Here is an 11,137-nt window from a genome sequence, read left to right on the forward strand (position 1 = left end):
AATATCCTTTCTGAGGGACTGTCCTTATGTCCACTGTGAGTAAACACTTTCTGATGCATCAAGGAACAGTGCATGCAATGGCTACGGATATCAGGAACACTGACAGAGGGCTGATTTAAAGTGTTAGTAAAGAAAGCAATTATGCAGCTAAGTATCCTGTCAGAGGCAGTAGATTATGTGCTCAAGAAGATAAAGACTGGCAGTGTGTGTTTCTTACCTGCATAGCTGTCTTTGACGACAAGATGACACCACACATATATTCTCCAGAAATGATGTGCAAGGGCAGGATGTAGAAACTATGTAGACTGCCTTGAACAAGCTAAATATGTTCAACCTTCTTAGCACTTTCCACCTGTCTGTCAGAGTAAGAGACCTGCAACAGTCTGTCTGAGTATACTTGATGGTATAGTAATTTTCAAAACCCAGATAAACCCAATGCTCTGCCAGAGCTTAGCCTGACTGTTTTGCTCTTTAAATAACTTGTGTACTGGTCTAGGTGGGACTGGCCTTGTACCCAACTTATTTTTGCAGCATAAATATGGTCTGTCAAACTCCAGATGCACAGGCCACAAGTCAGAGAGTCCTTGAAACATCCAGATGTGTACAATGTAAAATGTGTACATTTCAGAAATAAATGAACCAAAATTGGGGTTCAAATTAGGAAGGCTATATATACAGAAGCTAAAGGTGTCTTAATTTAATGAGTAATCCATGTAGCAGCAAGAGCTGCTTTTTTTTTTTTTTAAATATATCATTATTATTATTTTATTCCCACAGAAGGCTTACATTTCAACAAACACCTCAGTTTGCACGAGGGTAAGCATTGATGTAACTTTGTTTATTAGGATAGATTTCCATTGTGATAATGCTTATGTCCAATTTTATTAGCTTGTAGAATAAAATGCAAGGGTGAAAATAATAAATATTGCTTGCTGTCAATAACACAACAGCTGCCATTCAGCTGCTTTTCACTGAGATTCTCTTTCAGTTACAGATAGATCAAAAGTAGAACTTAGAAAGGTGAATGTGTACACATTCCAGCCACATTTCATTGGGAACATTTGGTGAAGACTTTGCTCTACTGGTGGATTCCTACACATATTTCTCTCAGACATGTATCCCAATACTTGTAATACTTTGATTACAGACATTTTCCTCAGCTGCACTGGGGGAGAAAATAAAATGTAAAAGCTTGTGGGTCTTGATAAGGACAGGATCATAGCTCTTCAAGAGCTCTTTCAGTGTAGGTCCTCATAATGGGGAGCAGTCCTTCAGGAATGGACTTCTCCAGCATGTTCATGGAATGAACTGCATCCAGGCTGCAGTTCCTGCCAGAAAACCTGCTTCTCTCCATGGGCTGGAGTTCCAGGAGCCTGTTCCTGTGTGGGCTTTCCATTGGCTTTCTGTGGGCCATAACTTTCTTCAGGACATATCCACCTGCTTTGGCAGGGGTCTTCCACAGGCTAAGTGTGATTATCTGCTCTAAAGGAGTCCTCCATGAGGTGCAGGAGGACAATCTGTGCCACCATTGTCCTCCCCGTGGGCTGCAGGGGAACTTCTGCTCTGGCACCTGGGGCATCTCCTCCCCCTCCTTCTTCCCCAACCTTGATTTCTTTGGGATTGTTTATCACATTTTCTCACTGTTCTCCTCGTTGCTGTGCAGAGGTTTGTACCCTTTCTTAAATAAGTTATCATTGAGGTGCTGCCATCTTGGCTACTGGGTCCAGCCGTCCCCTGCGGTGGGGCTGTTGCAGCTGGCTGGAACCAGCTGTGTCCAGCACAAGGCAGTCCTGGCCTCTCCTCACAGATAATGCACCTGCAACCCCCACTGCCAGCACCATGCCATGAAACCCAATAAATGAGAGAAGAAAAAAGTGCATGTTCTCGTATCTGCTAAAAATCAGTGACAGGCTTGTGTTGGATCACTGTACAGAATCCACAAAATCCATTCTGGCATTGGGAATGCCAATAAATGCCTAACAGTTTTTGTGTCAAACTTAATCAGCTTTGTTTTCTGTGTGCCTTATGCATATGACTACAAGATGCTCTCTTTACAAAATTGACTGAGCACTATTGAAATCTTAATTCTGGACTTTTAGATGGAATGGCCTTGAGGTTTAACTCAATATAACACTTCTGATAATCCCCAAAAGGATTTTCTCTGGCCTTTGGCTCATCAAAGAGGTAGCCCAAGGTGAGGAAACAGAAAGAGATTTACATGTGGTGTTTTGTCAGCATTTTGGCCTTTACATAAGTAAGGCAATACTCCCCAGTTCTTGGTGCAGTTTTCTTGCAGGTACTGCAGAATTGACAGTTCCTGTTTGCACTGTCTTGAATGGGAACAGTGATCAGTATTAGTCACTACAAAAGCATCCCTGTCCCCATTAGGAAAATGAAAAACAACAACGACAAAATACACACATCTGGTAAAGAGAATACCTATCTATCACCTTGCCCTTTTTTTTTTTTTTTTTGTTCAAAATACATTGAGAGTGGGCAGTGGGAATCTGGTTTGAATAAACAAGCTCCTGAACATTAAAAAGGACATGTAAATGCAATATTACAGAAAAGACAGTTAAGGACTTGCACCAGAGATTTAGATTATGTTAGTTACAAAGACTTTGGTAGGTATTTCATCCACTTCTGACATAAATCACTAGAGAATGGACATGTTGTGCTACATTATCCTTGTAACATATGGATTTATTTATTTATTCTAAGGATATGTAGGCTTGTGCACTTCCACTGCTTTTATCTTCAGCTTTTATAGTTATAAAACATGTTTGTATTTTAAATTATCTAATTTTCAATTGATGTTTGTTTGGTAGTCACTTTGATGTCAATGCTTTTACTATGTCATTTGTATTATACTCACTCCAAGGACTTAAGCTACCACTTTGGTATTTTAAATGTTTAAATGAAATGTGAAATAACCCCTTGAAGAAACAGTAGATATGTTTCAATTTGACTTTTCAGCTGAAGATACCAGTATACAAATGCAAAACATATGAAAAATATTCTGCTTGGAACTTAATCAAATTAAAATCTTTAGAAGATAAATCAATGCTTTAAATATCAGTTATCATAAAAGTAAATATTAAAAGAAATATTTTAACACTTTAAATCAGAAATTCCCATTATGATATATAGGAATTTTACAGCTTTCATCTTATAAAGGACAGTACATTATTACTCCTTTTTTATATTCAGCCTTCATTACTTAGACATATAATAAAATAATTACACTGTATTCCTACATAGAATACATTCCTCATTATTTTATTTCCTGTTAAAGATATATAACTAAATGGAAACTTCAAATCATGATACTACTCCACTTAAGAAATCTATGTAGACTAGACCAGATTGGCTGGTATGTCATACAAATTCTTGTTTCCTTTGACTCTGTGACATACCGCCCATGGCCCTACGTAATTCAAACACCTCCTAGCTATTGCCTACTTCCATTTTTTTTCCACTTCTCACCTGCATCAGCTCTCAGCTCAGCTTTCCACTCAATAAGAGTCCCAGTTCAGTCTCAGTCTCTGTCTCTCTCCTTGTTTTCTCTCACATGCATCTGTCCAGCTACTGATCATCACAAAACATATGTGAATTTATGAGACCCCAACTGAATTTGGTGGAGACTGACCAGGAGATTCAGTCGATCAGAAGGAAGGTAAATGGGTGGGCAGATGTGAAAAAAGACAGGCAAATGGAAAGGATGGTTACAGAAGTCATATTTGTTTAGCAAATGAGGTCTTTTAGGCCATTAAAATTTCAAAGACTACAAGTGCAATTTTAAAGGCATATAAATACTATCTTAGCATAGCCCATTTCCTATTATTTTTAGTGAAGGACAAGAAATAAAACACAAAAAGAATACTGGGAAGAGACAAACTCTCTTTTGCAGAGATTGCTAATGCCAAGTATACCACTTGTTCATCCTTAGCTGGTGCAATAGGAGTGGTGCCTCAGAATGTTTATTTATTTAACAAATCATAGCAGTTTATCAATTGCTACTGCTCTAGTACTATGTGGATAAAATGAATTAGCGTTAGCAAAGATACTTCAGGACATTTCTGGTTGCTGTTTTATTTTAGGAGATGAAAGCTAGTTTTGAGGGAGTATAAATGTCTTTTGTTAGATACATAGCATACATGTATAATGGAAAATTCTGTCCTGTTTCTATAGCAGATAGAAACATCTATTTGCTTTCCTCATTTCCATTTAGTAGGGATGTTGGAACTGCTAATATTGGACCGACTTTTATAAAGTGGTAGTTTTCACAGCTTTCATGACAGTTGGTCACAGCATGGAATCCTTATAATACTGGAAGAGTCTCCTACAGCTGATCTATTTTATCAAGAATGCTCTGTCTCCAAGTCTTGGTGATCAGCCTTGACACAGAATAACATAGTTATTGTCACCAACACATCAGGAAATTTTTAATCCTTACCATAACAGTGGCCTCTTTCTACTAACTTACATTAGCAAAAACTAACAGAAACATTGGCTAACATGTTAGAGACATGTAACATGTTGCTGTGATGCTAGCTTATGTTTTCTAGCACACTCAAATGGAGTACAGGATGTACATCTTAAATATGGCTACTCATAAGACTTCAGGCAGGGTTAGTTCTGATGAAGCTGTATTTGTGTATAAAAACTAGACTTATTTATGAACAGGAGAAGACAGTGTTTCACACAATAGAGCAGATACTTGAACCATTTTCCAAGTCGATACAAAATGGTTTATTTGTTTTTAAGTGGTTTTGAGTGAGTAGACTGAAAAATGGTAAGACATTTATACGTAAATGCCCTTATTTGTTTTTATTTGTTTATTTATTTATTTATTGGTTAGAATGTATATGTCAGCTTTAAGGATCATCATTTTTGTAATTGTCACAGTTGATAAAAATTAAATGGAGCTGCTTCCCTTTTACTCCAGCAGCAGGTGGATTAAATTAGACTTTCTCCATATTCTGTTTATGCAAACCACCATTCATCCTTAAAATTTCTGTATGTGATAGATGATTTTTTTTTCCACCTTCTTTTCTTTTTTCCTCAAGGTAAACAGGTTTTTCATTCATTTATGTTTTATTTTTCCAAATATTAAGTTTTGATGTGAGGTTTCCTCATTTTACTTTCACAAACCTCCAAACGCGCTGCAGTTTCATTTTCTTTTATTTGTACTTCTCATCTTTCTGTTCCACAGTACAGTTATCTCTGTTAATTGGATATTGTTTTTCTCTTTCAAGTTCTGCTACTGTGGTTAAATGCTGCTTGGTAGACTGAGCTGAGAGCAACTAACAGGATTTATGTTAGTTGCTTATGTCCAGGCTCTTGCTGAGTACAGATTTACCATGCTAGCATTTCCCTTTAATTATCATATATAGAAACTTAAATCTTGTTTATTTTTTTTCCTCAGATATTGCTTAAAAACTAAAGAATAGTTCTAAAAACAAATAATAAATAAAGAACACAAAAAACAGGAGCACACTGGAAAGAAAATGTATTTACAGTTTCAAGAAGGATAGTTCTTTGGGCTAAGAAAATTTTGGATTAATTCAATTTTCCCAGTGTAATCAGAGGAAACTACAGCTGGTTAATTATAGATTTAAATAGGAAAACTAAGTGAAAATCTGATTCATATTAGAATATGTCAAGGAATCCTAGAAAAAAAGCCAAATAGTGCAGTGAAGTAAATATTATTTGGATAACAAGAACCTATATCTCAGTTCTCCTAAAAACACAATGTAATGTATTCATTACATTTTTTTCCATCTTCATTGTAGATAAGATAAACTGGTGGATATTTAGTCAATTAAGATATGCCTGTTGGTTTTACACTATATCCTATAGGAGTTGTCTAGGATGTCATCCATTCAGTAAGGTAAGGCTGGTATGAAGTACCATTTTTGTTCAAAAGGTTTTCTACAGATGTCATGATTTCTTTTCCCACAACTGGAAGTTTTGATCCTTTCTTTGTTCTGCATGTTTTTGGGATCATATTGCATCCTAGCACCAGTCTAAGAGTAGATATTCTTCAGGCTTTAATCAGCATGTTCTCTCTCTGGATTTCTCTTATATATCATAAAATCATAGAATCATTAAGGTTGAAAAAGACCTCAAAGTTATCTGGTCCAACCTTCCCCCTACCACCAACCATTACCCACTAAATCATGTCCATAAGCACCATGTCCAATCGTTAATTAAAAGACCCCAGGGACAATGACTTCACTACCTCTGTGGGCAACCTGTTCCAATGCCTAACTACTTTATCTGAGAAGAAATTTCCCTTAACTTCCAATCTGAATTATATATATATACATATATATATGTACATATATATGCACGCACGTCTATATACACACATATATTATTTTTTCTTTCTAACTCATATTCTGGTACAGCCCTATAAAGAAAGTCTTGTTATATTGCTTCTCTCATAGCAGTGAACCTTTGGATCATCTCCCTTTCCCTGCCAGGTGTTTATATTCTATTCCCATCGCTTTTTAAGATTTTACATCTGTCAAAATTAAATTAACATAAAAGTCATAGAGAACAAGCTATTATTAATGACTATATCTAAAATCTCCTTAAGTATACGTACAATTTGAACAAAATCATGGTTTGTAGTGCTGTGTAGTATGCTGAAAAAACTACAGAGTTAACAATCTGAAAATAAGCTCTGAAAGCCAGCAGATATTATCTATAAAAGAGACATCTAAATGACTGACAGCATGAGAACGTCCGTTGTCTCATGGCTCATAAATAAATGATAAACACAGACATTATATCAGCTATTATTAATGTAAGAACTATTTTTTCAAAGAAAGTTGAATCCCTATTGTCTACTCTAGGTAGTTATTAGAATAATACAGGAAGAAATGCTTTCTTATTATTTTATTAATGATTACAAGACCAAATCATTTTCTAATTTAAGAAAATGAAGAAACTGTTTTCTGAACTCCACTCTATCTCATCTGATCAACTTCTTATATAGTCCCATTATAAATTTTACACCCTCCAAATGCTTTTTAAGCACTGCAACTCATCCTCTGTGGCACACTCATTTGAGTCCAGCATTCACTTGGACCATCAATGTCCCATTTAGAAGGGAACTTAACTAATTTACACCTTTAAACTTCTAAAGGTCAAAATTTCATCAAAATAACAATGGGAAAACAAAACAAAACAAAACATGATCACTATAAATACCTAATATAAATTCGATGAAGAATTGCTAACATGCATACAGTCCTTGAATCCTACACCTCCAGATACAGATGACATATATAATCACCAATTTATTCCAAGAGATTAGTGCTGGAATCCTATAGTTTATGTGTGAAGCTTTATAAAAGTTGTGAGAATTCAAAAGTTATTGTGTTCATCATCACGTTATATTGATACTGACACTGTGTAAGAACCACTTGCAACTAAATTTTTATTAACATAGCACCAAGCAACAACTGGTATTTTTGACAGCTTATTACATAGATTTATGTATTGGGTTCACATGGTAAGGTTTTGGTAACAGGAGGCTGTAGATGAGGCTTCTGTGCGAAGAGTCCAGAAGCTGCCCCATGTCAGATAAGACCCAGATTGACTCCAAACGGGACCTGTCACTGTCCAGAGCTGAGTCAATGAGTGACATTGGTTGTGACTCTCGGAGAGAAGATTGACGAGAAATCTCCACACTTCAGCCTGTGGAGGAGCCCCCGGTGGAGAAGGTGCATGTGGCCTGGAGGAGGCTGCGGGCCATGGAAAGGCCCTGCAGAACCAGGCCCTGGGCTGGATCTGCAGCCCATGGAGAGGAGCCCACACAGGAGCAGGGGGTCTGGAGGGAGCTGCCACCCGTGCTGAAGCAGTTTGCTCCTGACAGATGGACCCTGTGGTATGGAGCCATGTGGGAGCAGTTCTTGAAGAGCTGCTGCCTGTGGGCAGCTCCCACAGGCTCAGTGCAGGAAGGACGGCATCCCGTGGGAGGGACCCCATGTGGAGCAGGGGCAGAGAGTGACTGTGAAGGAGTGGCAGAGATGAAGCATCAGGGACTGACTGCAGCCCCCATTCCCCATTCCCCTGTGCTGCCTGGGGGGAAGAGGGTGGATGGGTGGAAGATGTTTTCAGTTTGCTTTTACATCTCACATCTCTAGCTTGTTAGTAATAGACAATAAATTACATTAATCTACCTCTATGCTGAGACTGTTTAGTCCGTGACAGTAACTGGTGAGTGATCTTCCTGTCCTTATCTTAACTAATGAGCACTTTTTCATTGCATTTTCTTCTCTCTTCCTTTGAGGAGGGGAATGAGATGGCAGTTAGGGTGTTTAGCTGCCCATTGGGGTGAAACTATCACACTGTTCTGCATCACCTGTATTGTACACAGTGGATGAACCTACCAGAGAAACTATAACTATATTTCAACGTTGGGCTGCAAATCTCAGGCAATGAGCCAATTCAAAATCTAGGTCAAATATTTGTATAGCAGGCTTACTAGCTTTTGCCAAAATTATTTAATGTTAATTCATTAAAAAATCTGTATGCTTGCCTTATATTGCCTCTCAAAATCCTCACTCCTTTCCCATGAAATCACATAATCACAGGACCTCACCACTAGCCATCACAAAATTGAGTGGAAAATGACAGTGTTTTGAACCTTATTCTCAGTCAAGTGGGTTATCCTCAGCTACACCAAATACAATTTAATCTGCTACTGGTAAATAATTCAAGATGCAGGTTTGGCTCATATACCATCCATGTTCTTTGTAGAGACTAATATGATAATATGTTTTAGATTGTTGATGAAAATAGTGGTCATAACACACCAATATTTTTAGTTGTTGCAAAGCAGTACTTACATGCAGCCAAGGACTCTTCAGGTTTTTACACTGCCCTGCTAGCAAGGAAGCTGGGGGTGCACCAGGATCTGCGAGGGGACACAGCCAGGAGAGCTGGCCCAGGTTGACCAAAGAGATGTCCCACATCAGTGCGGTGTTATGCCCAGCAATAAAGCTGGGGTAAAGAAGTAGGAAGGAGTGGAGAGGTTGGGGAACGACACAACATTTTGTGTGATGATATTTGTCTTCAAAAGAAACTGTTACGTGTGATGAGCCCTGCTTTCCTGAAAGTGGCTGTACACCTGCCTGCTGATGCGAAGTAGTGATTGAATTCCTTGTTCTGATGCCAACTAGGGTTAAACCACAGCATCAGGTTTTCCAGAATTGGAGGTAGAATTTAGCGTAATAAATAGAGTTAATGAAAGGGCAACCATAAAATCTTCCATATGGTCTTCATAAAATCACATATGAGATGAGTTGGGAAAATCTTTTCTTAACCTATGATACCCCCTTATAAAAGGAACTGATGCATATAATGCTTATGGTGATACCTACCATGTACATTTTTCTGCTCTGTATTTTTTTTTTCCAAGAAGATACATTTATTTGAAAAAGAACCTCAGTTACCTAGATATTTTTACCCACAAAAATCAAACAATGTATTTTTTTTCCTTACATGGACATAATACACATTATGGTGGTATTTATAAAAATATCTGGGCAGAGACACTGGACATTATGTTAGTTCTATGGGACAGTTAGTGTATTCAGATCTGCATGACTCTTTAGAGTGTAACAGAGTTAATATCCCCCTGAAAAGAGAAAGTTTGGAACTTTATAAAAAAAAAAATAAATAATAATAAAAAAGAATACCATTCCCAGCATACTGTTTCTGAATTCATGCAAGCATGACAGATTTTGTGGACCTCTTTTAGAAATGTACATGTTCTCAATCCCCTCCAAAAAGTGCAACAACTGATATCAATTAATGCTGTTGTCAGCTGTTCTGGCAAAAGGAGCTGAGATTGATTCTAGCAAGCTCCTGCCATGCAAAGCCCATCTGTTCTATCTTGCCCTGCGTGCAGACTGGTAGGCAAGAATTTGGAGGCAATCCTTGCAGTATGAATTTGCCGTATTGAATCCAAAAAGTTATGGCTGGACAACTGATGCCAAAGGGAATCTGGACATTCAGAGAATAGCTGTATCATCAGCACCCAAAGATATCCCAGAACTAAAAACTACAACTGCATTCTTTCCTGCCAAATCAGTGACTGCACATGAATTACAAAACAACTGAAGTGCAGACATGCAAGATGCAAACCTGTGTCAATTACTGAAGGCTGAATAGAGTAAAAGATGAGTCCAATGAAAAATTGGAGAAAAATAATGCTAATACAGTTATATAGGCTTATAAAATATTTGATGTGTTATTTTATCTAAGATCTTATACTAAAAATCTAAGATTGGATTCACCTACCTTATTTTACATATTTGTGCTGTTAACAGCACTGCTAATGTATTCTTCTGACCTACAATAGGTCTTCTGACCTAACAATCTTAGGATCCCTTAAGTGCTTGTTCCTCTCTATTGATTATAAAGGAGGTTCAAGTGCTGTACACATTTGAAGTTAAATGAGATGAACCCCAGCCCTGTACTTTTACAAATGCCATAGATTGTATCTAATATTCTTTCACCAAAGAAAAATACTTGGGCTTTTTAATAATTTATACAAATAGAATTTTAATATCTTACTTGTAGCAGGGCTGCATACAAGCTTGGGTTGATTTCTTACATAAACGAGACAAACTGCACAGTAGATTTTTCTTTTTCCCATACAAATGTTGATGGTGTTTTCCTATACCTTTGATGCAAATCTTCACAGAATCATAGAAACATCTATGCTGGAAGAGACCTCCAAGATCACCTAGCCCAACCTCTGACCTAACACTATCAGTCCTCCACTGGCAGAAATGATTATTGTCTGCTTAGTCTTTGCAATATAAACTACATTTATGCTTAGAACTCCAGGGGAGGGAGTCTGAAGCAGCATGTTCAGATGTGTCAAGCCCCTCTTTCTTTCACACATTTTATTTCCAATCCATCAATATTGTCTATGGAAATTGTAAACATACAGGTGAGTGCTTTTTGACAGAACAACACAGTGTTTTGGGCCACTGAAATATGCCAGTTCTAAGTGAGCTCCTACCCTGTACACACCGTATATGTCACACCATCCTGAAGATCTTTGGGGCTCCAGGGTGATCTTCATTATCTCTCCATATTCCAGAGAGCT

This window comes from Anas platyrhynchos, chromosome 3 (genome assembly GCF_047663525.1).
Source record: "Anas platyrhynchos isolate ZD024472 breed Pekin duck chromosome 3, IASCAAS_PekinDuck_T2T, whole genome shotgun sequence".
Lineage (NCBI taxonomy): Eukaryota > Metazoa > Chordata > Aves > Anseriformes > Anatidae > Anas > Anas platyrhynchos.